Genomic DNA, 25,544 nt, shown 5'->3' with positions numbered 1-25,544 from the left:
CATGTATGAAAGAATTATGAATGGTGTCTTTTCCACGAATACAATGTCAACTACTTGATCATGCAAAGCAATATGACAATGATGGAGCGTGTCATGATAAACGAAACGATGGAAAGTTGCATGGAAATATATCTCGGAATAGCTATGGAAATGCCATAGTAGGTAGGTATGGTGGCTGTTTTGAGGAAGATATAAGGAGGTTTATGTGTGATAGAGCATATCATATCATGGGGTTTGGATGCACCGGCGGAGTTTGCACCAACTCTCAAGGTGAGAAAGGGCAATACACGGTACCGGAGAGGCTAGAAAATTGTGGAAAGGTAAGTGTGCGTATAATCCATGGACTCACATTAGTCATAAAGAACTCATATACTTATTGCAAAAATTTATTAGCCCTCGAAGCAAAGTACTAGTACGCATGCTACTAGGGGAAGGGTTGGCAGGAGTTAACCATCGCGCGATCCCGACCGCCACACAAAGGTTGACAATCAATAAATACCTCATGCTCCGACTTTGTTACATAACGGTTCACCATACGTGCATGCTACGGGAATCACAAACTCAGACACAAGTATTTTTCAATTCCACAATTACTCAACTAGCACAACTATGATATTACCACCTTTATATCTCAAAACAATTATCAAGCATCAAATTTCTCATGATATTATAATGAAAGCAAAATTGCCATGCTATTTTAAGACTCTCAAAATAATATAAGTGAAGCATGAGAGATCAATAGTTTCTATAAAACAAATCCACCGCCGTGCTCTAAAAGATATAATTGAAGCACTAGAGCAAAACTATATAGCTCAAAAAATATAAGTGAAGCACATATAGTATTCTAATAAGTTCCAATTTATGTGTGACTCTCTTAGGTGTGTACAGCAAGGATGATTGTGGTAAACTAAAAAACAAAGACTCAAATAATACAAGACACTCCAAGCAAAACACATATCATGTGGTGAATAAAAATATAGCTCCAAGCAAAGTTACCGATGGAAGTAGACGAAAGAGGGGATGCCTTCCGGGGCATCCCCAAGCTTTGCCTTTTTGGTGTCCTTAGATTATCTTGGGGTGTCATGGGCATCCCCAAGCTTAGCTCTTGCCACTCCTTTTTCCATAATCCATCAAATCTTTCACCCAAAACTTGAAAACTTCACAACACAAAACTCAGCAGAAAATCTCGTGAGCTTTGTTAGAGAAAGAAAACAAAACACCACTTCAAGGTACTGTAATGAACTCATTCTTTATTTATATTGGTGTCAAACCTACTGTATTCCAACGTCTCTATGGTTTATAAACTATTTTACTAGCCATAGATTCATCAAAATAAGCAAACAACACACGAAAAACAGAATCTGTCAAAAACAGAACAGTCTGTAGTAATCTGTAACTAACGCAAACTTCTGGAACTCAAACAAATTCAGCCAAAATAGGACGACCTAGAAAATTTGTTTATTGATCAGAAGCAATTTTAATAAATACTTTTACACGTTCTGGTGATTTTTAACAATTGTTTTCGTGAACAGAAAGTTTCGGGAATTTTCAGCAAGATCAAATAACTATCATCCAAGAAGATCCTATAGGTTAAACTTGGCACAAACACTAATTAAAACATAAAAACAAATCTAACCAGATGCTAGATCAAATATTTATTCCTAAACAGAAGTAAAAAGCAAAAAAAACTAAAAAAAATTGGGTTGCCTCCCAACAAGCGCTATCGTTTAACGCCCCTAGCTAGGCATAATAGCAAGGATAGATCTAGGTATTGCCATCTTTGGTAGGCACTCCATAAGTGGCTCTCATAATAGATTCATAAGGTAATTTTATTTTCTTTCTAGTGAAGTGTTCCATGCCTTTCCTTAACGGAAATTGGAATCTAATATTTCCTTCCTTCATATCAATAATTGCACCAATCGTTCTAAGGAAAGGTATACCAAGAATAATAGGACATGAAGGATTGCAATCTATATCAAGAACAATAAAATCTACGGGCACATAGTTCCTATTTGCAACAATAAGAACATCATTAATTCTTCCCATAGGTTTCTTAATAGTGGAATCCGCAAGGTGCAAGTTTAAAGAACAATCATCAAAATCACGGAAACCTAGCAAATCACACAAAGTCTTTGGAATCGTGGAAACACTAGCACCCAAATCACATAAAGCATAGCATTCATGATATTTAATTTTAATTTTAATAGTAGGTTCCCACTCATCATAAAGTTTTCTAGGGATAGAAACTTCCAACTCAAGTTTTTTTCATAAGATTGCATCAAAGCATCAATGATATGTTTGGTAAAGGCTTTATTTTGACTATAAGAATGTGGAGAATTTAGCACGGATTGCAACAAGGAAATACAATCTATCAAAGAGCAATTATCATAATTAAATTCCTTGAAATCCAAGATAGTGGGTTTATTAATATCTAGAGTTTTGATCTCTTCAATCCCACTTTTACCAATTTTTGCATCGAGATCTAAAAACTCCGAATTTTTGGAACGCCTTCTAGGTAAAGGTGGATCATATTCAGTTCCATCATTATCAAGATTCATATTGCAAAACAAAGATTTAATAGGGGACACATCAATAACTTTTAGATGTTCATATTTATTTTCACAAAAACTAGAAGAACACACTTTCACAAAACAATCTTTATTAGCACGCATCCTAGCGGTTCTTTCTTTGCACTAATCAATGGAAATTCTCATGGCCTTGAGAGACTCATTGATATCATGCTTAGGTGGAATAGATCTAAGTTTCAAGGAATCAACATCAAGAGAAATTCTATCAACGTTCCTAGCCAATTCATCAACTTTAAGCAATTTTTCTTCAAGCAAAGCATTGAAATTCTTTTGCGGATTCATAAACTCCTTAACACTAGTCCCAAATTCAGAGGGAATCTTATTAAAATCTCCATAAGAATTGTTGTAGGAATTACCATAATTTTAGAGGAATTACTAGGATACAGCCTAGGATTAAAGTTTCCTCTATACGCGTTGTTACCAAAATTATTCCTACCAACAAACTTCACATCCATAGATTCATTATTATTCTAAATCAAAGTAGACAAAGGCATATCATTAGGATCAGAAGAAACACTCTTAGTAGCAAATAATTTCATAAGTTCATCCATCTTTCCACTCAAAACATTAATTTCTTCTATCGCATGCACCTTTTTATTAGTGGATCTTTCGGTGTGCCCTTGAGAATAATTAACCATAATATTATCTAGGAGTTTATTAGCTTCTCCTAAAGTGATTTCCATAAAAGTGCCTCCCGCGGCCGAATTTAAAATATTTCTAGAAGCAAAATTTAATCCGACATAAATTTTTTGTATAATCATCCATAAATTCAAACCATGTGTAGGGCAATTACGTATCATTAATTTCATCCTCTCCCAAGCTTGTGAAACATGTTCATGATCAAGTTGCTTAAAATTCATAATATCGTTTCTAAGAGAGATGATCTTAGCGGGAGGAAAGTACTTAGAGATAAAAGCATCTTTGCACTTATTTCAAGAATCAATACTATTTTTAGGCAGAGACGAAAACCAAGCTTTAGCACGATCTCTAAGCGAAAAAGAAAATAGCTTCCATTTAACAATATCATTGTCCACATCTTTCTTCTTTTGCATATCACACAAATCAACAAAGCTATTTAGATGGGTAGCGGCATCTTCACTAGGAAGGCCGGCGAATTGATCTTTCATGACAAGATTCAATAAAGCAGTATTGATTTCACAAGATTCAGTATCGGTAAGAGGAGCAATCGGAGTGCTAAGAAAATCAATGTTGTTGGTATTGGTAAAGTCACACAATTTAGTATTATCTTGAGCCATCGTGACAAGCAAGCAATCCAACACACGAGCAAACAAGAAGCAAGCAAAGAAAAAGAGGCGAACGGAAAAGAGAGGGCGAATAAAACGGCAGGGTGAAGTGGGGGAGAGGAAAACGAGAGGCAAATGGCAAATAATGTAATGCGGGAGATAAGGGTTTGTGATGGGTACTTGGTATGTTGACTTTTGCGTAGACTCCCCGGCAATGGCGCCAGAAATCGCACATTGGCGGGAAATCAAATCTTGACTTGACTTGGCGTAAGCCTCCCCTGCAACGGCGCCAGAAATCCTTCTTGCTACCTCTTGAGCACTGCGTTGGTTTTCCCTTGAAGAGGAAAGGGTGATGCAGTAAAGCCGCGTAAGTATTTCCCTCAGTTTTTGAGAACCAAGGTGTCAATCCAGTAGGAGACCGTGATGTTTTGTAGGACTCTCAAAATAATATAAGTGAAGCATGAGAGAACAATAGTTTCTATAAAACAAATCCACCACCGTGCTCTAAAAGATATAAGTGAAGCACTAGAGCAAAAACTATATAGCTCAAAAGATATAAGTGAAGCACATAGAGTATTCTAATAAATTCCGAATCATGTGTGTCTCTCTAAAAAGGTGTGTCCAGCAAGGATGATTGTGGTAAACTAAAAAACAAAGACTCAAATCATACAAGACGCTCCAAGCAAAACACATATCATGTGGTGAATAAAAATATAGCTCCAAGTAAAGTTACCGATGGACGAAGACGAAAGAGGGGATGCCTTCCGGGGCACCCCCAAGCTTTGGCTTTTTGGTGTCCTTAGATTATCTTGGGGTGCCATGGGCATCCCCAAGCTTAGGCTCTTGCAACTCCTTGTTCCATAATCCATCAAATCTTTACCCAAAACTTGAAAACTTCACAACACAAAACTCAACAGAAAATCTCATGAGCTTCGTTAGCGAAAGAAAACAAAACACCACTTCAAGGTACTGTATTGAACTCATTCTTTATTTATATTGGTGTTAAACTTACTGTATTCAAACTTCTCTATGGTTTATAAACTATTTTACAAGCCATAGATTCATCAAAATAAGCAAACAACACACGAAAAACAGAATCTGTCAAAAAGAGAACAGTCTGTAGTAATCTGTAACTAACGCAAACTTCTGGAACTCAGAAAAATCTACCAAAATAGGAAGACCTAGATAATTTTTTATTGATATACTGCAATTGGAATCAGTATTTTATCAGGTTCTTGTGATTTTTAACAATTGTTTTCGTGAACAGAAAGTTTCTGGAATTTTCAGCAAGATCAAATAACTATCATCCAAGAAGATCCTATAGGTTTCACTTGGCACAAACACTAATTAAAACATAAAAACAAATCTAACCAGAGGCTAGATCAAATAATTATTCCTAAACAGAAGCAAAAAGCAAAAAAACCAAAAGAAAATTGGGTTGCCTCCCAACAAGCGCTATCGTTTAACGCCCCTAGCTAGGCATTGATAATTTTAACGATGATCACATAAAAGACAAGAATTGAAGTGCAAAGAAAGCATCATGAAACATGTGACACACACATCTAAGTCTAACATATTTCATATGGATAGGCATCTCATAGAAAAACAAATTATCATAGCAAGCAAAAACTAGCATATGCAAGGAAGCGGAAAGGAACGACAGCAATCTCAACATAACGAGAGGTAATTTAGTAACATGAAAATTTCCATAACCATATTTTCCTCTCTCATAATAATTACATGTAGGATCATATGAAAATTCAACAATATAGCTATCACAAAACATATTCTTAACACGATCCACATGTATGCAAAGTTGACACTCTTCCAAAATAGTGGGAATATCATTAACTAAAGTCATGACATCTCCAAACCCACTTTTATCAAACAATTCATAAGATTGAACATTCTCCAAATACGTGGGATCTAAAGTCGACACTCTTCCAAACCCACTTTCAATATTATTGCAAACATTATTATCAATCTCATATTCATCATGGGGCTTAAATAAATTTTCAAGATCATAAGAAGAATCACCCCAATCATGATCATTGCAACAAGTGCTAGACATAGCAAAACTAGCACCCCCAAGCTTAGGGTTTTGCATATTATTAGCACAATTGACATCAAGAGAATTTATAGTAAAATCATTGCAATCATGCTTTTTATTCAAGGAGCTATCGTGAATCTTTTCATAAATTTCTTCATCACAATTTTCAGATTCATGAATTTCAAGCAAAACCACATAAAGATAATCTAGTGCACTCAATTCACTAGCAATAGGTTCATCATAATTGGATCTCTTAAAAAGATTAGCAAGTGGATGGGGATCCATAAACTCTTAGCAAGCAAAGATGCAAGCAAAAAGAAGGCACATGGTAACGCAAGATCGAACGGAAGAAGGGCGAATAAAACGACAAAGGTGAAGTGGGGGAGAGGAAAACGAGAGGCAAATGGCAAATAATGTAATGCGAGGGATAAAAGTTTGTGATGGGTACTTGGTATGTCTTGACTTGTGCGTAGACTCCCCGGCAACGGCGCCAGAAATGGCTCGTTGACGGGAAATCAAATCTTGACTTGACTTGGCGCAAATCTCCCCGGCAACGGCGCCAGAAATCCTTCTTGCTACCTCTTGAGCACTGCGTTGGTTTTCCCTTGAAGAGGAAAGGGTGATGCAGTAAAGTAGCTTAAGTATTTCCCTCAGTTTTTGAGAACCAAGGTACCAATCCAGTTGGAGACCACGCTCAAGTCCCACGCACCTACACAAACAAATAAGAACCTCGCAACCAATGCGATAAAGGGGTTGTCAATCCCTTCACGGTCACTTACGAGAGTGAGATCTGGTAGATATGATAAGATAATATTTTTGATATTTTTATGAAAAAGATAAATAAAGATGCAAAGTAAAATAAACGGCAATAGAAATAGCTAAGTGCTGGAAGATTAATATGATGGAAAATAGACCCGGGGGCCATAGGTTTCACTAGTGGCTTCTCTCAAGAGCATAAGTATTACGGTGGGTAAACGAATTACTGTCGAGCAATTGATAAAATTGAGCATAGTTATGAGAATATCTAGGTATGATCATGTATATAGGCATCACGTTCATGACAAGTAGACCGAAACGATTCTGCATCTACTACTATTACTCCACACATCGACCGCTATCCAGCATGCATCTAGAGTATTAAGTTCATAAGAACAGAGTAATGCTTTAAGCAAGATGACATGATGTAGAGGGATAAACTCATGCAATATGATATAAACCCCATCTTTTTATCCTCGATGGCAACAATACAATACGTGCCTTGCTGCCCCTGCTGTCACTGGGAAAGGACACGGCAAGATTTAACCCAAAGCTAAGCACTTCTCCCATTGCAAGAAAGATCAATCTAGTAGGCCAAACCAAACTGATAATTTTAAGAGACTTGCAAAGATAACCAATCATACATAAAAGAATTCAGAGGAGATTCAAATATTGTTCATAGATAAACTTGATCATAAACCCACAATTCATCGGATCTCGACAAACACACCGCAAAAGAAGATTACATCGAATAGATCTCCAAGAAGATCGAGGAGAACTTTGTATTGAGATCCAAAGAGAGAGAAGAAGCCATCTAGCTAATCACTATGGACCCGAAGGTCTCAGGTAAACTACTCACACATCATCGGAGAGGCTATGGTGTTGATGTAGAAGCCCTCCGTGATCAATGCCCCCTCCGGCGGAGCGCCAGAAAAGGCCCCAAGACGGGATCTCACGGGTACAGAAGGTTGCGGCGGTGGAAATAGGGTTTGGCTCCGTATATGATGTTTCTAGGGTGTATGGGTATATATAGGAGGAAGAAGTACGCCGGTGGAGCAACGAGGGGCCCACAAGGGTGGAGGGTGCGCCTGGGGGAGGTGGGCGCGCCCCCCTGCCTCGTGCCCTCCTCGTTGATTGCTTTACGTAGACTCCAAGTCCTCTGGATCACGTTTGTTCCGAAAATCACGTTCCCGAAGGTTTCATTCCGTTTGGACTCCGTTTGATATCCTTTTCCTTCGAAACACTGAAATAGGCAAAAAACAGCAATTTGGGCTGGGCCTCCGGTTAATAGGTTAGTCCCAAAAATAATATAAAAGTGTATAATAAAGCCCAATAAACATCCAAAACAGAGTATAATATAGCATGGAACAATCAAAAATTATAGATACGTTGGAGACGTATCAAGCATCCCCAAGCTTAATTCCTGCTCGTCCTCGAGTAGGTAAATGATAAAAACAAATTTTTTGATGTGGAATGCTACTTAGCATAATTTTCAATGTAACCCTCTTAATTGTGGTATGAATATTCAGATCCGAAAGATTCAAGATAAAAGTTTTATATTGACATAAAAGTAATAATACTTCAAGCATACTAACTAAGCAATTATGTCTTCTCAAAATAACATGGCCAAAGAAAGTTCATCCCTACAAAATCATATAGTTTGGTCATGCTCCATTTTCGTCACACAAGAATGCTCTCATCATGCACAACCCCAATGACAAGCCAAGCAATTGTTTCATACTTTAGTAATCTCAAACTTTTTTCAATTTTCACGCAATACATGAGCATGAGCCATGGATATAGCACTATGTGTGGAATAGAATATAATGATGGGGGTTATGTGGAGAAGACAAAAAAGGAGAAAGTCTCACATCAACGCGGCTAATCAACGGGCTATGGAGATGCCCATCAATTGATGTTAGTGTGAGGAGTAGGGATTGCCATGCAACGGATGCTACAAAGAAAGAGTTGGGCTGGCCAGCCCAAAGGAGAATACATTTTTTTTCAAAATATATGAACCATACTACTTCAATACTACAGTATTAGGCATTAGTCGATGCCAATTATCTTGAAAACCACCACAATTCTGAGCCATCTCATCTTTTGCAAACGAAACCAATTCTTTGCTGAATGGGTTTACCCATGGCCAGTTATTTAGTACCTAAATTACAGTCCGTAAAACTTTGCAAACAATTGAATAATCCATGCTACCTAATTGATAACTGTGGATGTCGTGAACTACAATTAGGAGAAAGAAATGAAACTATTATGTGCATAATGCATGTGCAGCGGTGCTGCTGGGCTGTCGCTTGGCTGAATCTGGAGCGTCCTGGCGTGGCTGAATTGGAAATGGACATACGCCATGCAGTGCTCGATGTGAACCGTGCTGTTCTGCTCTGCTCGTGGACTGGACTGCAGTGGGCTGGGCATTTCGGCTTTGAATAGCAAGTCTGACATGCATATTCACACCCAAGCTAACCAGAGGAAAAGTCGCTCTTGAGCATTAAGGATGCCGACTCCTCACGGAAGGGGCGGGGCGGAGTGGACTGGGCTTACATAGTTATATTTTCTGCTCTTGGACAGGGCGGGCCACGACACGCTTTTGCCTGCACGTAGCTCCGCCGGTGTTCACAAGTATTTGACAAGTGAAGCTTGCAACCCTTTTTTGCTTCTTATCAGGAAAACTGAAACCCGATACAATCATTTGAATCCAAATAATTGGATTATACATCCATTCTCAAACAATTCTAAAAGGTGCGGGTTTGTATTGTTTATCAAGTTTAAATGGGTTTGTATTGTTTATCAAATTGAAATGGGTTATTTATGTCCAGGCATGACATGTGTGACAACAGTACTAGAGGCATGTTGATGACCAGCTCCAAAACGTAACATTTCAGATACTTCCTTTGGCATTGCAATGGATCATTGTGGTCCATTTTTCCAATCAGGTTTTTGTTCACACTTTAGATACTTTCTTTGGCATTTTTGTACAACCGATTATTATTGCATGGTTCAACAACCATGAACTAAACATTTCTAATCACTCACACATTAGGTTATGAAGTAACTAAATTCCTTATAGTAGTTTTTAGCATCTAATAACAAGAATGAGGATGGTTATATATAGAACCTTCTGATGTTAGGCAATATATGATCTAAAGATTCTGTTTTTATAATATGATATCAAAAATGGCTTAATTTATCCAATATTCAACTTGTGTTTTTTTCCATCACTTTTGTTAAAGGCAGGCAATTTTCGATTTAATCCACTCATAATTCTTGATGATGTATGACAAATAACCATCATATTTGTATCATTTTTCTATTGGTGCAAATAAATCTCATAAAGATGATTGGAAAACATAGTACCAAATGATTAGGGGAGTATTTCATGGTTTGGACTATCTTCATAACCAAGGCATTACTCATTTGGATATAAAACCCGACAATATTCTTTTGGATGCTTGTTTGGATCCTAAAATTATAGACTTCGGGCTATCAAGATGCTTTGATGAAGGAATATCAAGAGTTTACAGTAAAACCGTTGGTGGAACACCGTAAGCTAAGACTTTCAAGATTTGTTTCCTTTGATATTCATTGGTATGTCATATTTTGTATGCACATATATTAAGATTAGCCATCTTACTGTCATGCATGCAGTGACAGAGCTTAGTGAGGGCCAAAGGGGGCCATAGGCCCCCTTCCCACAACCAAATATATTTATTTACATAAACATATAATATTTGACATTATTTTGGCCAGATTTAACGTAATACACTAGACTATCCCCCTCAACTCTGTTTAAGACACATTTAGCCCCGTCTCAAATTGTGCCGAAGCTTCTCCACTGCACGCAGAGGGAGCATTGCACTAGAGATCATAGATAGTGGAGAAATAACATTCAAGTCAGACATGTATAGTTTGGGTACCATAATCATGAAAATATTAATAGGGAGTAACAACTATGATTTTGAAAATGTAAGAAAGAATTACCTTTTCATTTCAATCTATGTTTTCTAACGAACTCAAATTTTATAGTTCCATACTATATAGTCAAACCAACAACAATTAATGGTACGGGTTTTATGTATGAAATTATGCTAATAATCTTAAGCAATTTTAAAGCATTCTATGAACTTGATATGCATGTCACATTAAGTGTTTTTTAGTGGAACCGCTTTCACTTTGTAGTGGCGATATATTAGTTTGATACAACGAGGACAACAAAAGATTACAACATTCACACTCTTCATCTGAAATATAATACCGTGAAATAACTTTTTGTGTTTTTGTGATTTTACTTTCAGGTCCACAAGGTGATATAATTTTCTTTAGTTACCAAAATTGAAAATTGTGACATGCATATCTCAATATTAGTATTACATTACCAGTAATGCATTCATAAAACTGCCACCACAAGTTAGTAGGGCCGTGATGTTTTCTTATGGACTATATTTAAAATCCAATGAAACATCACTCACCTTATCTCATAAACATATGTTCGTAAGTTATTTAGTGGTGTCACTCATATTCATTAGCTACGTGCTCTAGAGGACAGTCGAGTTACCCCGCAAAAAGTTGTACTGTTTTACAAAAATCTAATATACTGCAAAAAAAAAGTATGAAATGGCATATACTCCCTTCGTCCCATAATGTGTAGTGTCAAAAAACATCTTATATTATGGGACAGAGGGATTATGTATTACTTCATGTTCAACATATGGGAAATGTTATGCTTGAACTTTCTAGTGGCATGTATCTATAGCGTGGATGGTCCAGAAGTATAGAGCTGCATTGAAATAGCCCGGAAATGTGTGACTTTTAACCAAGATGAGGGGCCAAGAATTGGTGAGATCATGCAAAAGCTGGGCGAGATAGAAAGGCTGTAATTCAAAGAGCCAACACCTTTGTTATTCATGGTAAATATGTGATCCTGTTCATGTATGGATTTATGTGGTGTATACTCGTTTCTTTTGGTTCATATGTGGGCAGTCCACACTATCATATTCTATAAACTAGTAAAATGCATGTGCTATGCAACAAAGAATAGACACACTCGCCCAAATATAACATGAAGTTCTATCTTTTTGTATCCAAACAACTATGCTCCACCTCTTCTGACATGCTACAGTGGCATGTGCAAGACCGACATATGACAACATGTTTGTGCCTCATATTCGGCACTTCGACGATGTTGGACATTTTTGTAAATGGTTTTCACATTTCCAAACTTTATGAAGAGTTGGGGAGACGGAAGCTTCTCAAATACCTTAAAACATTGTACTTTTCGTAAACTGATTAGGATGTCACATTGTAGAAGTGCATGCTGTAGCCAATGCAACGAAAATACCGATCTGATGAAAGAGACTAGGCAATACATTTATACGTCAACAATCCCCCTTACGTGTGGCTCCCTCAGGCCTAAATGTGGACCGATAGTGGGCTGCAATTTAATTGCGACAGCCGGTCTTGAACTCAAGACCTGCAATTTAATTGTGTCAGCCGTATCTTGAACTCAAGACCTCTTGGCTCCGATACCATGTAGAAGTGCATGCTATAGCCAATGCAACCAAAAGACCGATCTGGTGGAAGAGATTAGGCAATAATTTATACGTCAACACACATAAATTGTTTGTACTGTCAACGCAATGTGTTGCTTGGCGGCGAAGCAGGTTGGTTGATCAACTATCTGCCAAAATAGTAGAAAGCCCCCGGGCCATCACTAGTTATGCGGTTATGCCACACCTGACAGGTTTATGGCATGCATCAATGTTGCTTTTGCTGTGGTTGTAGACAAATCTAAACTGAAAACTGTCATCATCGTCCACATCAACATGACAGCATCTAGGGGTTATGCATATTTGACTTGTGGATTTTGTGGGGTTTCCTAAGGTTTGCGTGACACAGTGAAACAAATCGAATCACTAACATTCATGCCAACTCAGAGTGTAAATCGACCAAAGCCTTGCCGTGAGAACTAATGGAAATCCATGAACACACAAAATTACAGCATGCAAATAGCAAACACGCAAGAAACTCACCAGCTGGGGGCATCAGAAGAATGCAGAGCTGCAACACGGAATCAAGTGTGAAACTGTGAATGCAATCCTGTTCCGACGGCAATATTGAGTGTTAATAGTGGAAGATAAGCTAACTTATGGCTTCTAACTGAGCTAACTAACAGTAAATGGATACATCCCCAATTGTACCTGTTACTAAAAAAGAAGAACACTGGAGATGAACTAAAGATACAGATTCAAGTACACGACATAGCAGGAAATGAACAACTGTACATTGACTCCTTTGGTTCACCTGTAAATTGTACTCTGGATTCATCAGAACTGAAGATTCCCTAATGCCTGAGATTGTTCCCATGCTGCTCAATCTCATGATTTTTATATATGCATCCAAATCTTTGAAGGCCTCCTCTTTCAACGACGCGGAGAGTCCTGTTTCGCAAGGCCAGCACAGTTGGGCCGATCAGTGGCACCACCACTGTCCATTATGCTGATTCTATCCCACAATCGAGAGATCTGGCTTGAGCGTGCTCCGGCGCTACGCAAATTTCAGGTGAAAAGTGTCATATATAGATGGGAAAACTACAACAACCAACACCTTTAGAGTTCCACCTAGACACTTTCAGATATCATGTAAAATTGAATGTGCATTCTCCTTCATATTTGCACCTAGCCACCTTCTGTTTGCGAACATGTATCTGAATGCCTGTCATATTTGCGCCGAGAGAAACAACTTGAACCATATATTTGTATTAAAAAAAGCGCCGAGAAAACACACGAATGTACTAATGGTGGCAACGACAAGACATCATGAGTGCTCAAAATCATTGCTAATATAATCCACTACATCTCTTATAAACGTGTCAGCAACACACTGCATATGACAGCAATTCACTACACATCTCAGGGTAACAAAATGAGAATTCTACATATAGCGCCAAGCATAATTCCAACCGAGAAACTGATACAACCATGATGCCTGAAATCATGACTTATTACAGTACCAATCTAACTACCCTGTAATACAGGTTCTAGCAAAATTTAACAAAAGAGGGAAACAAATTATCCATTATTATAAGCTCAATAGCCTCATCTAACGTGGTAGGCTAGCAGATGACAAGAACTCTGCCTCCATGCTATAACGTCGTTGGCTACCTCCTGGCCATACGGACGATTGCCGAGAAGATCTACTCCTTCGAGTTAACGACCTTGGTCGCATCTGTTCTCCATTTCTCGGATCAGGCTGAGACGAGTTCATCCGTTTTGTCCATAGAGTCTGCAGTTCCGTCTCCACCTGTTTCATGGTTGGTCTTTCTTCGCCGTGGAGCCTCAAGCATCGCTCTGCCAAAGAGGCGACATTGTTGATCTCTTCCTCAGTTGCCTCCTCAAGGACCTGAGAATTAACAATACCTGTGATTCTCCCCTCGTTGAACTCCTGCAGAAAATAGTTTGACAAGCTCTTGACTGTGCCTGATTCACTTGTGAAAACAGGCTTCATTCTCAGAAGCAACTCCACTAGTACCACACCAAAACTGTACACGTCGCTCTTCCCGTTCAGCTGCCTGGTATGGAAATACTCTGGATCTAAGTACCCAAATGTACCCTGCACATTCGTGACAATGTGCGTTTGATCGATCGGAACCAATCTGGATGCGCCAAAATCTGACACTTTTGCTGTGTAGTTCACATCCAAGAGTATATTTGAGGATTTTACATCACGATGGAAGATAGAGATGGAAGCTGAAGAGTGGAGATAAGACAGAGCTCCTGCTGTTTCGAGGACAATCCTTAAGTAATCACCCCAAGACAAACAGAGATCATTACTTGCATCTGCATGAAGAACTTCAGACAGTGAGCCACAGGATACATAATCATACACCAGCAGTGGAACCTCAGTTTCAAGACAACATCCAAAGAGCTTCACAATATTTCTGTGAGAAAATCTTAGTATTCCCATTTGCAGTTTCATCAGATGATATCAACGTTTCTAGGAGAAGACCTTGGTTCTTCCGGAAATAATTTTTCCGTAGCAGCTTTTGAACATTTCTTTTCCATCTACGAATGAGAAGTACTGCACTCAAGCTCAGAAGTAGAATGCCAAAACAACAAAACAACCCAATAATTATACCTACAGGCATTAAGCTGTTTAAGGTTTCTCTTCTAGCTTGTCAATCGTAAAAATGTAACAATAATATAGAGGCTGTTTTGTCCTGCCACAACTGAAGCTTCCTTTTGTATTATGGCAAATCTCTCTACATTTGTTTGGTTGAAGGCATTCATTAATATCTGAAATTAACAAAATCTTGATAAGACGTGTTGATAAAATATATAACATGCAACAAATCACATCATCACTCAGTTAACATAAAACAGTACATCAGCCAATTAAATGAAACCTAGCGACAGGAATAATAAAATAAACTAGAAATAGCAAAACAAAATCACTAACAGTAACTTGCAATATATTTTAATAAAACACTCCTAATACATCTGTACAACTTAATTTTAGAGAGCTAATAAATAGATAGTAACAATGGGGGAGCTAGGACTGTGAGAGTGAAGAGAGAAAGGATAGAGGGAGTACCTTGACAACCACCTTGGATGTATGGATTTCCTTGGAAGCCCTGCGAGCATTTGCAGCGGTAACCAGCAGAGAACCATTCAGTGCTTACTTCTACACATGTGCTGTCAATACTGACACAAGCATATCTAGACCTATTCTTTTGGGCCTCTGCACAACTTAGATTAGCAGCAACCCACAGCAAAGAGGAGAATCGTGACCGTAAATATGTAAAAAGTCCATCTGCAGTGTAACGGTCCCGTTGTAGCTGATTGGTGATGTTAATGGTCCCTTCATGAATATTTATGTCCCTGACCTTATCATTCCGCAACATGAGGTCAGCTGACGACGTCATATTTGTGCATTCGAGGTGGAACTGTTTGTGTGCAAAGCAACCCTCTTCTAAGCCAAATGGGAATGGCACACTAGTGTTACCACACATACGGGTGCAATTAGCCCTGCTCAGAATTGGATTATACCCTAGTTTGATCAGTGAGAAGTTAGCATGTATCAATGTGTAAAATATACTCCATCCGTCTGGAAATACTTGTCGGATAAATGGATAAAAAATGGATGCATCTACAACTAGTACGTCTAGATACATCCATTTCTCTAACAAAGTATTTCTAGGCGGGTGGAGTACCTAACAACCCCTGTAAATTTGGTCACCTGATTAGGAAGAAAGGTTACCTTCATCTTTCAAGCAGCCATGTAGAATGTAGGGGTTGTCTGAATAGCCAGTGCTGCAGATGCAGCTGTAGCCAAGTCTTCTGTGGATGCACTCCGCATCTTTGATGTCACAGTAATTGGTTGTACTGTCGCTGCACTCAGCATGCTCGCTGATGCAGGCATAGCTTGTCTTGTTTTGCTTGGCAGCAACACAGGTGGATTGATCAACTATCTGCCACGATAGCAGAAAGCCACCAGGCCCATCAGTAGTTATGCTTATTCTATCCCACAATTGAGGGGTCTGGTAGGAGCGTGGATCAATGTTGCTTTTGCCATGGTTGTAGACAAATTTGAACTGAAAACCGACGTTATCATAGCCATTAACACGACAACATCCAAATGTATTTTTACAATTGTGCATAGCCACCTTCTCTGGGGTTCTTGTATCAAGACACACAGTGCGGCATATCAATGTGGTGAAATTGTCTACCACAGAGTATACCTCAAGGTCACAGCTGGTTATGTTTAGAACAAAGGACTCGAGATAGGACCCCTCAGGTGGTTTCACAGAGAGGTTGTAGACACTGACACCAGATTTCATGTGGAAGGTATGCAGGATGGAGGCCTTGATGTAGTTAAGATCATCAAAGCCGATCACCTGGGTGAAGCCATCATGCAGGAAGTGTCTTGGGGGCTGAGAGGTGTCGTTGCAAGTGAGGTTGACGTGAGGACCCCGGGAACACCTGGATCCGATGCCGAAGGGGTAGCTGAAGCTCACGCTACCGCAGCTCGTGGGGCAGCCATCGAGCGTGCCGGCATGGGATGGTTGCGCCCAGTTCCCCTCAGGGCTGTGCTGGCCTGTTACCACTCTGGATGCCAGTGCTGTTGGCTTTCCTAGTGACCTAAGCACCAACAGAGAGAACAACATTTGCAAGATGTCCATCATGAATCTACAGTTCTACACTACACCTTGCACTAGAGATATTCAGGTCAGGCAGGAGTGCCCTCTCTCGTAGTTGTAGGTACCACTTTCATGACTGCCTTCCTTACTTCATATATATACCAATGGTTACGAACTTAGAGTTGACCCAAGGATGACTGGAACAGGATTCCTGTGGATGTGGATGTGGATGTGGCAGTGGTGTGCTCAATATACAACGTGAAGAAGATGACCATGACCTCATACTCCATGCCCCAGGAAGACCTCAGTTAGTCAGTAATCACATAGCGATGTGAACTAGATTATTGACTCTTGTAAACCCTTTGGGTGTTGGTCACATGACATGTGAACTATGGGTGTTAATCACATGGTGATGTGAACTATTGATGTTTAATCACATGGCGATGTGATCTAGATTATTGACTCTAGTGCAAGTGGGAGACTGAAGGAAATATGCCCTAGAGGCAATAATAAAGTTATTATTTATTTCCTTATATCATGATAAATGTTTATTATTCATGCTAGAATTGTATTAACCGGAAACATAATACATGTGTGAATACATAGACAAGCATAGTGTCACTAGTATGCCTCTACTTGACTAGCTCGTTGATCAAAGATGGTTATGTTTCCTAGCCATAGACATGAGTTGTCATTTGATTAACGGGATCACATCATTAGGAGAATGATGTGATTGACTTGACCCATTCCGTTAGCTTAGCACACGATCGTTTAGTATTCTGCTATTGCTTTCTTCAGAACTTATACATGTTCTTATGACTATGAGATTATGCAACTCCCGTTTACCAGAGGAACACTTTGTGTGCTACCAAACGTCACAACGTAACTGGGTGATCATAAAGGTGCTCTACAGGTGTCTCCGAAGGTACTTGTTGGGTTGGCGTATTTCGAGATTAGGATTTGTCACTCCGATTGTCGGAGAGGTATCTCTGGGCCCACTCGGTAATGCACATCACTATAAGCCTTGCAAGCATTGCAACTAATGAGTTAGTTGCGGGATGATGTATTACGGAACGAGTAAAGAGACTTGCCGATAACGAGATTGAACTAGGTATTGAGATACCGATGATCGAATCTCGGGCAAGTAACATACCGATGACAAAGGGAACAACGTATGTTGTTATGCGGTCTGACCGATAAAGATCTTCGTAGAATATGTGGGAGCCAATATGAGCATCCAGGTTCCGCTATTGGTTATTGACCGGAGACGTGTCTCGGTCATGTCTACATAGTTCTCGAACCCGTAGGGTCCGCACACTTAAAGTTCGATGACGGTTATATTATGAGTTTATGTGATTTGATGTAACGAAGGTAGTTCGGAGTCCCGGATGAGACTGGGGACATGAAGAGGAGTCTCGAAATGGTCAAGATGTAAAGATCAATATATTGGACGACTATATTCGGACATCGGAAAGGTTCCGAGTGATTCAGGTATTTTTCGGAGTACCGGAGAGTTACGGGAATTCGCCGGGGAGTATATGGGCCTTATTGGGCTTTAGGGGAAAGAGAGAGGAGGGGCTGCCCCCCCCCCCCCCAGGGCCTAGTCCGAATTGGACTAGGGGGAGAGGCTGAGGCCCCTCCTTCCTTCTCTTCTCTCTCCCCTTTCCTTGACTCCTACTCCTACTACTTGGAAGGGGGGAATCCTACTCCCGGTGGGAGTAGGACTCCTCCTAGGGCGCGCCATAGAGAGGGCCGGCCCTCCCCCTCCTCCACTCCTTTATATACGGGGAGGGGGGCACCCCTTGGAGACACAACAATTGATCTCTTGATCTCTTAGCCGTGTGCGGTGCCCCCTCCACCATAATCCACCTCGATAGTATCGTAGCGGTGCTTAGGCGAAGCCCTGCGTCGGTAGAACATCATCATCGTCACCACGCCGTCGTGCTGACGAAACTCTCCCTCAACACTCGGCTGGATCGGAGTTCGAGGGACGTCATCGGGCTGAACGTGTGCTGAACTCGGAGGTGCCGTGCGTTCGGTACTTGATCGGTCGGATCGTGAAGATGTACTACTACATCAACCACGTTGTGCTAACGCTTCCGCTTTCGGTCTACGAAGGTACGTGGACAACACTCTCCTCTCTCGTTGCTATGCATCACCATGATCTTGCGTGTGCGTAGGAATTTTTTTGAAATTACTACGTTCCCCAACAAGTTCTACACTACACCTTGCACTAGAGAGATTCAGGTCAGGCAGGAGTGCCCTCTCTTGTAGTTGTAGGTACCACTTTCATGACCGCCTTCCTTACTTCATATATATACCATTGGTTACGAACTTAGAGTTGACCCAAGGATGACTGGAACAGGATTCGTGTGGATGTGGATGTGGATGTGGCAATGGTGTGCTCAATATACAACGTGAAGAAGATAACCATGACCTCATACTCCATGCCGCAGGAAGACCTCAGTTAGTCAGTCCAGGGCCAGTCTATGTCTATTCCTAACAAAACCACGTTACACATTTACCTTGTGGATTTTGTGGGTTTCCAAAGGTTTCCTCTGCACAAAGAGAGGAAACAAATGAACATGCAAACTTGCATCATTTTTTTTCGAATAGGGGGAGCTCCCCGGCCTCTGCATCAGAACGATGCATACGACCATACTTATTAATAAGCAAATAGGTTGAACACAAGTTATCATGTCTGAAACAAAAGAACGAAAAATGCTCACAAAGAGAACAGAAAGAAAAGTAACGCCACAACCGGCTGGCATAAGAAAGATAGGAAAACTAATTGCCTATCCTATTACATAACCGCCATCCAAACCGGTTGAAAATAGCCCGAGCTACCATCTCCCATCGGATAGATCCAGTAACCATACGCTCCCTGGCCTCCGTTGGAGTGAGTAGCGACCACATACGGATCAACGCAGTGGCTTGGAAGATAACCTGCAAAAAATGAATGTTTGTTGTTCTGTTAAAGACCAAATCATTTCTGCAGTTCCAGACTGCCCATAATAAAGCACATACTCATACACGAATGTGTCTCGCTGTTTCGGAATCTATCCCGTCAAGCCACGTCCCAAATAACGTGCTGCTAGTATTGGGAGGAGTAATATTAAAGGCTATGTGAAGCGTCCGCCATAATTTTTTTGCCAAAGGGCAGTCAAGAAAGAGGTGTTTGATGGATTCATCCCGATGACAAAAACTACATCTTGTACATCCTGTCCAGTTGCGTTTTGCCAAGTTGTCCTTTGTTAAAATGACTTGTTTATGTACAAACCACATAAATACTTTAATTTTCAAAGGTACTTTGACTTTTTAAACATGTTTCGAACTAGGAATAGAGCTAGAGTTGATAACATCCAGATTCATGGATTTTACTGTAAACTCTTCATTCCTAGTTAGCTTTCAGCATAACTGATCGGGCCGTTGAGAAAGCTGAACATCCATCAGTCTTCTCACGAGATGGAGCCAGAATTCCCAACGGTTTCCGGCTAGCGTCCTCCTGAAGTGAATATTGAGTGGGGTGGACTAAAGTACTGTTGCAGCGTAAGCGTCTCTTCGTTGAACAATTCTATAAAGCGAAGGATATTGAAGCGTGAGGGGTGCTTCCCTTAGCCATGTATCCTCCCAGAATCTAGTAGTGGTACCGTTTCCAACTATAAACTTTGTCCTATTAAAAAAACTGATTTAACTCTCATCAGTCCTTTCCAAAAAGGCGAGTCCGTCGGCCTCACGGTCACCTGAGACAACGTTTTGAAATGAAGGTACTTATTACGCAGAATCTGCGCCCATGTGGCCTCCGTCTCTACAGATAGCTTATACAACCACTTGCTGAGAAGACATCTGTTCTTCACCTCAAGATTTTCAATACCTAGACCCCCTTGGTCTTTCGGTCGACAAATAATATCCCATTTAGCGAGTCTGTATTTTCGCTTTAGTTCATCACTCTGCCAGAAGAAACGTGATCGATAGAAGTCAAGTCTTTTCCGAACTCCAACTGATACCTCGAAAAAGGACAAGAGAAACATGGGCATACTCGATGGTGAACCTCACAAGAAACTCAACTGGTTGGGAATGGCATCTTCAGTCTCCAGCTCCACTGATAGCTTGCAACCGAGCTAAGTGAATCCATCACCAAGAGCACAGACAGTAGTAAAAATTCTGAACAGACAGTAGCTAAACCCATCACCAAGGGTTCCTGTGGATGTGATGTGTGCTTTCATTGATAACATGTGAGAACAGATGATGACGACCCTCGTACATGCCCATGTGGATGTGGCAGTGGTGTGCTTGATACAATGCATGTGAAAGAGATGATCATGACCATGACCTCGTACGCCGTGCCGCAGGAAGAACTCAGCAAGTCAGTCCATTAAAGGGACCAGTCTAAAGTCTGTTTTTGATAAACCGCGTACGGAGGAAATCAAAGTTGAGAGGAAACAAATGAGCATGCAAAATGACAGCATGAAAATGGACAACCACACAAAAGAACGCGGGATGATGAGGTGGGGCATCGAGAGAACGCGGGATCGTACCATTAAACCTGTTGTGGTCATCCTGCTCGTCAACAACGGAGGCTAGCTAGAAATCTTCAGTACCCACCTAGTGGAGGCAACACTAACTGAATCCATCACCAACATTAGCTACTGTGGAACCACAAATTAAATAAAGAAAATGTAACGATTGGCAATGAATTTATAGGTACAGAAGCAATCAAACCAATAGCTCCAATTTAGGCCTTGGAATTCATGACCTGCAGGTCAAGAATGAGGCCCTTCTCAGTAAATGGTTATTTAAACTTCTTACCGAGGATGATGTTTGGCAAACCATGTTGCGCAATAGGTATCTAGGCCAAAATGCGGTATCCCAGACATATTGGAAACCTGGCGACTCGCACTTTTGGGTTGGCCTAATGGCGGCAAAGAAACATCTCTTCCACTTTGGGTCTTTCGCGATAAAGGACGGGTCGGAGAAGACATCTGGCTAGGCAATGCTAGTCTCAGAGAACAATATCCAGCCTTATATAACATCGCTCGCGATAAGAATAATACTATTGCACACGTGCTCGGTTCTTCCCCGCCGAATATTTCGTGCAGGCGGGATTTGATTGGCCCCCGGCTTGTGTCATGGCATAATCTTTTATCCCGGCTGGATTCGATTAACCTGACACAAGGTCGGGATGTGTTTCGCTGGAACATTACTACATCAGGGTCTTCCACAGTGGACTCTATGTACCGTGCACTCACGCATTCTGAGGTACCAACGAGTAATAATAAGAAAATTTGGAAGTCTAAGATTCCACTAAAAGTGAAAATCTTCATGTGGTATCTTCGTAAGGGAGTTGTGTTAACGAAAGACAACCTCGCACGGCGCAACTGGCGAGGGAGTAAGAAGTGTTCTTTTTGTACTCATGACGAGACAATCAAACACCTCTTTTTCCAATGCAAGTTTGCACATTCTACGTGGTAAGTCATTCAAATAGCGTCAAATTTGTATCCGCCCACAAGTGTTGCCGATATTTTTGGTCATTGGTTGGACGGTATTACAAATAGGTTCAAAACGCTAATAAGGGTGGGAGCGTATGCCTTAATTTGGTCACTTTGGCCATGTAGAAATGATTTGGTTTTTAATGACAAAAATTCTTTCCTCTACAGATTATTTTCCGGTGTACGCACTCGCTACGTACGTGGTCTATGCTACAACAGCCGGAGTATCAACCGTTGTTCATGGCGGTGTATACGCGATTGGAGCAGGTGGCTACGGAGGTTTTTTCCCAACATGGGTGTCAGCATAACCTACGGATCGATCCACCACCCTCTTCGACATAGGCATAGTGTCGGTCTAAAGGACTCTACTATCGCCGATTTGTCGATTTTTATTTCATGAATTTTTGTCAGACTTCTGGATTTGGCTGTGTGCATCTTAGTTATGCAGAGGCCGGGTGTTACTCATAATGCTCTGTATCCGCTTGATGCTACATTTTGAGATAATAAAGTCGCCCTTTATAAAAAAAAAGTAGCTCCAATTTATAGATAGCTAACTTAGCAGAGTAACAGTAACTGAACTCCTTCCCCAGTTTTAGTTGGTGTTTGCTTAAGCTCCAACCGTGAGCACAGAGTAAACATTCTGGTCGCTGGAGATAAACTACAGAAACTGAATGTGATAGTGCAAGTCTGTTCCAGATGATGATAAGGACCCTCGTACCCATGTGGATGTGTACCTGGCTGTGGCAGTGGTGTGCTTCATACAATGTGAAGGTCTGAAGGAGATGACCATGACTGTGACCTAGTACGCGGTGCCGCAGGAAGACCTCAGCAAGTCGGTCCATTACAGGGGCTAGTCTAAAGTCTGCTCCTGATAAACCACGTTACACATTTGGCTTGTGGATTTTCTCGGTTTCCAAAGGATTGCTCTACACAAGAAAGGCATTACCAACATAGAGATGAATCAAAGCTCATGGAAAACATAGAGAGGGAACAGATGGGCACACAATTTACAAAATGAAAATGGGGAACCACACAATTTACATGGTCCGCTTCGTCTCCAATTTACGTCCGTTCGGGGCAGGAAAATTGACACATCCGTCCGCTTGCGGTCGTACGGCCATGGGTGCACTCAACTGGCACGGCTCGTCCCGAACCGTCCAGATTTGTGGACTTCTTTTTGCCCAAAAAACAAAATAAACTTGCAAATAATGTGAAAAACATAAAAATAAACATGAACGTCCACATCCATAGTACCCAAGTTTAACACAGGTCTTAACTAAAACTAAAACATAAGAAAAGACATTAAAAAACTAGAAATAGGCCCCGCCGATGGCCGCCGCCGTCTTCAAGAGCCGCCGTCCTACTCGTCGTCGTCGCCGGTGAGGTCCACGAAGAGAGGTGGCTGCCAAAGATGGGCTGGTGGCCCCTAGTAGACTGGAGATGCCGGTTGTGCCTGCACCACCTCCTCCCGTAGCTCATGCTCCTGCTCTGGTGACCGCGGCGGCGTGGCTGACCATGGGCCGACACCCACTGAGTCGGCCATCTCCGGCGCCGTGCACGACCAGTTCCACCGCTGGCCCACTAGAGCAGGGTTCCACACGGCGACATGCGCAGCCGCTCATGGGCACTGGAGGGATGGGCACGCGGTCGGCGGAGAGATGCCAGTTGTTCGGCAGGTGAACATCTCCCCACGAAAATGGCGTCGCCATCTCCCAGTAGCGCTGGCAGACGTCGACGTGGATGTAGGGCATGTCCCGATGCCCGGCCGGCGGTAGGGATGGCAATGGATACCCATTATCCGCGTACCCTGTGGGTAAAAACCCTATTAGGGTAAGGGTATGGGACAAAAAATTACCCATGGGTACTTAAATGTGAAAATATCATACCCATCGGGTAGAGAGGGTACGGGTATGGGATCGTATAACCCATGCCCGCGTACCCATCTACCCATCTAAAATGTTGACAGGTGGGTTTCCGTTAATATTCCAATGTATTCATTTCCCCTTCTAATCATGCTAGGTAAAAACTCTAATGTGTATTCAAATTATCTCTATAATTTATCATGATTTCGTGAACTAAAAGTGTATGCATATGTGTTGTTATTTATGATTATGTGTTGTTGTTTAACATTTTTATATGTCACTTTATAGGCAAGTATTTTTCTTTATGAGAATATGTTGTTGTACATTGCTGTTTAAAATGTGTTGCTATTAATAATTTATGATTATATGTTGCTTTTTACTACTATTTTCTACTCAATTGATGTGTTGTAAACGCGGTTATTTGTACCCGCGGGTACCCATATACCTTGGCGGGTGACGGGTATGGGAAAAAATTGTACCCTTGACGGATATGGGCATGGGTGATAGGTAAACTCAGGGCGGACGGGTAAGGGTATGGGGTAGCTCCACCCGTACCCATACTCTGCGGGTGCCATCCCTAAATATGTTGTTGTACATTGCTGTTTAAAATGTGTTGCTATTAATAATTTATGATTATATGTTGCTTTTTACAACTATTTTCTACTCAAGTGATGTGTTGTAAACGCGGTTATTTGTACCCGCGGGTACCTATATACCTTGGCGGGTGACGGGTATGGGAAAAAATTGTACCCTTGACGGGTATGGGCATGGGTGATGGGTAAACTCAGGGCGGACGGGTAAGGGTATAGGGTAGCTCCACCCGTACCCATACCCTACGGGTGCCATCCCTAGCCGGCGGCGGCGCGGTCTTGAAAGCTGGCGGAGCAGGTGGTGCGGGCAGCGAGGACCTGCTAGAGCGGCGTCGACCATAGGAGGAGCCGGCCTCGTGGTCATGCTTGCCCTTTCCGATCCAATGCCAGCTCTTCATGGCGGCGGCGACGAGGTGGACGTGTGGGATGCGACAGCGGTGGCTAGGGTCTTAGTGGGATAATTAGTGAAATGATTAGCTAGGTAGGTTGGGTGGGGTTGTACCGCGGAGCTGGTCACACATGCCACCTCATCATCCCACTAATTATTTCTCTTAAGTCTTAACATGTATGAGAATTGTTATTCATACTCTCTCAACATGCACATACGCCACCTCATCATCCCACTAACTATTTCTCTTAAGTCTTAACATGTATGAGAATTATTATTCGTACTCTCTCAACAAGCACACATGCCACCTCATCTTCCCACTAATTATTTCTCTTACATCTTAACATGTATGAGAATTATTGTTCGTACTCTCTCAACATGCACACATCCCAACTCACTACACATGCCACTTCATCAAGCACACACATTA

At 41.2% G+C, this 25,544-nt stretch overlaps 1 pseudogene; it reads right to left on the bottom strand.

Moving 5' to 3' along the window:
* Positions 1 to 12,088: 12,088 nt before the first annotated feature.
* On the bottom strand, positions 12,089 to 16,827 carry LOC123075904 (wall-associated receptor kinase 2-like; annotated as a pseudogene).
* Between the last annotated feature and the right edge of the window lie 8,717 nt (positions 16,828 to 25,544).

The sequence above is a fragment of the Triticum aestivum genome, chromosome 3D, assembly GCF_018294505.1.
Source record: "Triticum aestivum cultivar Chinese Spring chromosome 3D, IWGSC CS RefSeq v2.1, whole genome shotgun sequence".
Lineage (NCBI taxonomy): Eukaryota > Viridiplantae > Streptophyta > Magnoliopsida > Poales > Poaceae > Triticum > Triticum aestivum.
Note: the sequence above shows the minus strand (reverse complement) of the source record. Positions and strands in the feature narration are given on the sequence as shown.